Below are 7,287 nucleotides of genomic sequence, written 5' to 3' on the forward strand. Positions count from 1 at the left end.
TCCCTTGTATTAAAATGCTTGCAGATTCCAGCTTAGTCCAATGCACGTGCACTATTATTATTATCCACACCGTTCGGTCGTGCAAATGAAAGGCAATAATGATGATATATGATGGACTGATTGAGATGAGAGAAGCTGGTATGAACTCGACCTCTCTTGTTTTTGTAAATATGATTAGTTCATCGTTCCTGATTTAGCCTATTATGAATGAAACATGTTTGCAATGACAATTAGATATTATAGTTGCTTATGCCATGCGTAATTAGCTAGGAGTTTATAATGGTTTACCTTGCGTGCCAACATGCTATGAAAATGGTTGTGATGTGGTATGATGGGGTGGTATCCTCCTTTGAATGATTCAAGTGGCTTGACTTGGCACATGTTCACGCATGTAGTTGAAACAAAATCAACATAGCCTCCACGATATTTATGTTCATAGTGGATTATATCCTACTCATGCTTGCACTCAATGTTTATTAATTTTAATGCATGTTCATGACTGTTGTCGCTCTCTAGTTGGTCGCTTCCCAGTCTTTTTCTAGCCTTCACTTGTACTAAGCGGGAATACTGCTTGTGCATCCACTTCCATAAACCCCAAAGTTATTCCGGATGAGTCCACCATACCTTCCTATATGCGGTATCTACCTGTCGTTCCAAGTAAATTTGTATGTGCCAAACTCTAAACCTTCAAATGAAATTCTGTTTTGTATGCTCGAATAGCTCATTTATCAACTAGGGCTGTCTGTATCACCCATGCTAGGTGGGTTATTCTCAAGAGGAGTGGACTCCGCTCCTCACTCACGAGAAAATGGCTGGTCACCGGGATGCCCAGTCCCATGCTCAAATCAAAATAGTTGCAAACAAAACTCCCCCAGGACTGTTGTTAGTTGGAGGCACCCGTTGTTTCGGGCAAGCCATGGATTGATGCTTGTTGGTGGTGGGGGAGTATAATCTTTACCATTCTGCTTGGGAACCGCCTATAATGTGTGTAGCATGGAAGATATCGAGGTCTCTCAGTTGTTATGTTGACAATGAAAGTATGCTGCTCAAAATATTATTTACCTCTATTTCAAAAATCGAGCTCTGGCACCTCTACAAATCTCTGCTTCCCTCCGCGAAGGGCCTAGCTATTTACTTTTATGTTGAGTCATCCTCCTCTTATTAAAAAGTACCAGTTGGAGAGCACCGCTGTCATTTGCATCCATTACTATTAATTTATATTGAGTATGACTATGACTGGATCTCTTTTACCATGAATTACAATGTTTAGTCAGCCCTTGATCTTCAGAGGTGCTCTACATTTATGTTTTGCGGTCTCAGAAAGGGCTAGCGAGATACCATCTCGTTATATCATATTATGATTGTTTGAGAAAGTGTTTTCATCCGAGATTTATTATTATTGCTCGCTAGTTGATTATGCCATTGATATGAGTAAACATAAGACCTAAATGCAATTGTGAATATGGTTAGTTCATAATCTTTGCTGAAAACTTGAATGCTAGCCTTACATATTTATAGCAACAAGAGCAAACAGAGTTTGTAAAAGTTTTTCTTTATCACTTTCAGTTTGTCAACTGAATTGCTTGAGGACAAGCAAAGGTTTAAGCTTGGGGGAGTTGATACGTCTCCATCGTATCTACTTTTCCAAACACTTTTTCCCTTGTTTTGGACTCTAACTTGCATGATTTGAATGGAACTAACCCGGACTGACGCTGTTTTCAGCAGAATTGCCATGGTGTTATTTTTGTGCAGAAATAAAAGTTCTCTGAATGACCTGAAACTTCACGGAGAATATTTTTGGAATATATAAAAAACACTGGCGAAAGAATCAAGACCAGGGGTCCACACCCTCTCCACGAGGGTGGGGGGCGCGCCTACCCGCCTGGGCGCGCCCCCTGCCTCGTGGCCCCGCTGGAACTCCACCGACCTCAACTCCAACTCTATATATTCACGTTCGGGGAGAAAAAAATCAGAGAGAAGGATTCATCGCGTTTTACGATACGGAGCTGCCACCAAGCCCTAATCTCTCTCTGGAGGGCTGATCTGGAGTCTGTTCGAGGCTCCAGAGAGGGGAATCCATCGCCGTCGTCATCATCAACCTTCCTCCATCACCAATTTCATGATGCTCACCGCCATGCATGAGTAATTCCATCGTAGGCTTGCTGGACGGTGATGGGTTGGATGAGATTTACCATGTAATCGAGTTAGTTTTGTTAGGGTTTGATCCCTAGTATCCACTATGTTCTGAGATTGATGTTGCTATGACTTTGCTATGCTTAACGCTTGTCACTAGGGTCCGAGTGCCATGATTTCAGATCTGAACCTAATATGTTTTCATGAATATATGTGAGTTCTTGATCCTATCTTGCAAGTCAAATAGTCACCTATTATGTGTTATGATCCGTTAACCCCGAAGTGACAATAATCGGGATACTTACCGGTGATGACCGTAGTTTGAGGAGTTCATGTATTCACTAAGTGTTAATGCTTTGGTCCGGTACTCTATTAAAAGGAGGCCTTAATATCCCTTAGTTTCCAATAGGACCCCGCTGCCACGGGAGGGTAGGACAAAAGATGTCATGCAAGTTCTTTTCCATAAGCACGTATGACTATGTTCGGAATACATGCCTACATTACATTGATGAATTGGAGCTAGTTCTGTGTCACCCTATGTTATAACTGTTGCATGAGGAATCGCATCCGACATAATTCTCCATCACTGATCCAATGCCTACGAGCTTTTCACATATTGATCTTTGCTTAGTTACTTTTCCGTTGCCACTGTTACAATTACTACAAAACTGCTACTGTTACTCTTGCCACCATTACTGTTACTTCCATACTACTTTGCTACTAAATACTTTGCTGCAGATATTAAGTTATCCAGGTGTGGTTGAATTGACAACTCAACTGCTAATACCTGAGAATATTCTTTGGCTCCCCTTGTGTCGAATCAATAAATTTGGGTTGAATACTCTACCCTCGAAAACTATTGCGATCCCCTATACTTGTGGGTTATCAGTGGAATAGAATATGGTGGAAGTTGTGAGGTGAAGACAAAAAAAGGAGAAAGTCTCACATCAACTAGGCAAATTAATGGTCTATGGAGATGCTCATCATGATATTGATGCAAGTGAGTAGGGATTGCCATCCAACGGATGCACTAGAGCTATAAGTGTATGAAATCTCAGAAGAAAACTAAGTGGGTGTGCATCCAACTTGTTTGCTCATGAAGACCTAGGGCAATTTGAGGAATCCCATCATTGGAATATACAATCCAAGTTCTATAATAAAAAATTCCCACTAGTATATAAGGGTGATAAAATAGGAGACTCTCTGTCATGAAGAACATGGTGCTATTTTTGAAGCACAAGTGTGGAAAAGGATAGTAACATTGTCCCTTCTCTCCTTTTCTCTCATTTTTTGGGCTATTTGGCCTCTTTTTTTTATTGGGCTCTTTGGCATCTCTTTTTTATTTTAAGTCCGGAGCCTCATCCCGACTTGTGGGAGAATCATAGCCTCCATCATCCTTTCCTCACATGGGACAATGCTCTAATAATGTTGATCACCACACTTTTATTTACTCACAACTCAATACTAGAACAAAGATATGACTTTATATGAATGCCTCCAGCAGTGTACCGGGATGTGCAATGGTCTAGCATAGCAATGATATCAAAAAATGGACAAGCCATGAAAACATCATGCTAGCTATCTTACGATCATGCAAAGCAATATGACAATGATGGTGCGTGTCATAATAAACAGAACAGTGGAAGTTGCATGGCAATATATCTTGGAATGGACATGGAAATGCCATAATAGGTAGGTATGGTGGCTGTTTTGAGGAAGGGTATATGGTGGTTTAATGCACCAACAAAAGTTGTGCGACACTAGAGAGGCTAACAATGGTGGAAGGGTGAGAGTGTGTATAATCGATGGACTCAACATTAGTCATAAAGAACTCACATACTTATTGCAAAATATTATTAGCCATCAAAGCAAAGTACTAATATGCATAGGAAAAGACCACCGCTCATCCCCGGCCGCCACTCATAAGGAAGACAATAAAAAATAAATCATGCTCTAGCTTCATCGCATAACGATAGACCATACGTGCATGCTTCGGGAATCACAAACTTTAACACAAGTATTTCTACCAATCAACAATTACTCTCTAGAATGACTCTAATATCACCATCTTTATATCTTAAAACAAATGCAAGGAATCAAACTTCTCATATATTCAATGCTCTTTATGAAAGTTTTTATTATATCCCTCTTGGATGCCCATTATATTAGGACTAAATTCATAACCTAAGCAAATTTCCATAGTGTCTTAAGACTCCCAAAATAATATAAGTGAAGCATGAGAGTTCATCAATTTCTACAAAATAAAACCACCGCTGTGCTCTAAAAAGATATAAGTGAAGTACTAGAGCAACTGGCTAGCTCAAAAGATATAAGTGAAGCACATAGAGTATTCTAATAAATTCACGATTAATGCGTGTCCCTCTCAAAAAGTGTGTACAGCAAGGATGATTGTGGAAAAATAAAAATAAAATACTGATATAATACAAGACGCTCCAAGCAAAACATATATCATGTGGTGAATAAAAATAGCCTCAAGTAAATTTACCGATGGATTGGAGACGAAAGAGGGGATGCCATCCGGGGCATCCCCAAGCTTAGATGCTTGGTTGTCCTTGAATATTACCGTGGGGTGACTTGGGCATCCCCAAGCTTAGGCTCTTGCCACTCCTTATTCCATAGTCCATCAAATCTTTACCCAAAACTTGAAAACTTCACAACACAAAACTCAACAAAAACTCGTGAGATCCGTTAGTATGATAAAACAAATCTCCACTTTAGGTACTATTGTGAACTCATTCTAAATTTATAATGGTGTTATATCCACTGTATTCCAACTTCTCCATGGTTCATACCCCCCGATACTACCAATAGATTCACCAAAATAAGCAAACAACACATCGAAAACAGAATCTGCAAAAACAGAACACTCTGTAAAGACCCGAATATTAGTCATACTTCTGTAACTCCAAAAATTCTGAAACATTAGTACAACAGAGGCAATTCCTATATCAATCTTGTGTAAAAATTCAGAATTTTTTCACGCTCCAGCGAATTTTAACAATTCTATTACTGGATGCAAAAGTTTCTGTTTTTCAGCAAAATCAAATCAACGATCTACCAAAGCATCCCAAAGGTCTTGCTTGGCTCAAACACTAATTAAAACTCCAAAACACAATTATCATAGAACTAATATTGTGTATTTATTGAAAAACAGAAGCAAAAACAAAAAACACAAAATAAAATTGGGTTGCCTCCCAACAAGCGCTATTGTTTTACGCCCCTAGCTAGGCATATTGCATAGATCTAGGTATTGTCATCTTTGGTATTAAATCCATAAGTAGCCTCATAATAGATTCATATGGTAACTTAATTTTCTTTCTTGGAAAGTGTTCCATGCCCTTCCTTAACAGAAATTCAAATCTAATGTTTCCTTCTTTCATATCAATAATTGCACCAATCGTTCTTAGGAAAGGTCTACCAAGTATAATAGGGCATGTAGGATTGCAATCTATATCAAGCACAATAAAATCTACGGGCACATAATTCCTATTTTCAACAACAAGAACATCATTAATCCTTCCCATAGGTTTCTTAATAGTGGAAGCTGCTAGATGCAAATTCAAAGAACAATCATCAAATTTTTGGAAACCTAGCACAACACATACAACTTTGGGAATAGTGGAAACGCTAGCACCCAAATCAGACAAAGCATTACACTCATAATATTTAATATTAATCTTAATAGTAGGTTCCCATTCATCATAAAGCTTTCTAGGGATTGAAACTTCCAACTCAAGTTTTGCTTCAAACGATTTCATCATAGCATCCACGATATGTTTAGTAAAAGCCTTATTTTGATTATAAGCATGGGGTGAATTTAGTATGGATTGCAACAAGCAAATACAATCTATTAAAGAACAATTATCATAATTAAAGTCCTTGAAATCCAAAAGAGTGGGTTCATCACTACTTAAATTTTTGACCTCGCCAATCCCACTTTTATCAATTTTTTCATTAAGATCTTCACCCTCCAAATTATTGGGACGCCTTCTAGCTAAAGTTGACTCATCTCCAGTCCCATCTTTATCAAGTTTTATATTAGCAAACAAAGATTCAATAGGAGTCAAACCAATCACTTTAAGATCTTCATCATTGTTAAGAGCTTCAGGTTTAGCAGCCATCTTATTTACTAAAGTGGTTTGCTTATCAGAAATTTAGATTTTCAATATGAGCAAATTGAGATTTAAGATCAAATATTTCCTTAGTAACATCATCACTCTCTTTATTGATATATTCCATCATAGTTTTTTGTTCTTTAAGTTCGTTCCTAAAGAAATTATTATGCTCAAACTATAAAGACATAAAGCTTTTTGTATTATTTTCAACTTCTTCCAACCTTCTAAAGTAAAGAACGAGATTCTTGGGTTGAGACATGATGGCAAGCAACCAATCTAGCACACAAGTAAACGAAAAGACAAACGGAAAGAAGGCGAATAAAAAAGGCAAATATTTTTGTGTTTTTCTGAAAAACATTTTAGAAGAGGGGGAGAGGAAAACGAGAGGCATATGGCAAATAATGTAAATGCAAGAGATGAGAGTTTATGATAGGTACTTGGTAGGCTTGATGTAGAACCTCCCCGGCAACGACACCAGAAATTCTTCCTGCTACTTCTTGAGCTTGCGTTGATTTTTCCCTTGAAGAGGAAAGGGTGATGCAGCAAAGTAGAGATAAGTATTTCCGCCAGTTAAGAACCAAGGTATCAATCCAGTGGGAGGCACAAGCAAGTCCCCAATATATGCACCTGCACAAACTAACAAACACTTGCACTCAACGCGAAAAAGGGGTTGTCAATCCCTTCACGGTCACTTGAAAGAGTGATATCTAATACAGATAGATGTAAAAGATAAGTAAAAGGCAAAATAAAGTAAATATAAATAAATTGCAGCAAGGTATTTTTGGGTTTTTGGTTTTATAGATCTGAAAATATTTGATGGAAAATAGACCCGGGGGGCATAGATTTCACTAGAGGCTTCTCTCTTGAAGGAAACATATGGTGGGTAAACAATTTACTGTTGAGCAATTGATACAAAAGCGCAAAGTTATGACGATATCTAAGGCAATGATCGTGAATATAGGCATCACGTTCATGACAAGTAGACCGAATCGATTCTGCATCTACTACTATTACTCCA

The sequence above is a fragment of the Aegilops tauschii genome, chromosome 3 (assembly GCF_002575655.3).
Source record: "Aegilops tauschii subsp. strangulata cultivar AL8/78 chromosome 3, Aet v6.0, whole genome shotgun sequence".
In the NCBI taxonomy this organism is placed as follows: Eukaryota; Viridiplantae; Streptophyta; class Magnoliopsida; order Poales; family Poaceae; genus Aegilops; species Aegilops tauschii.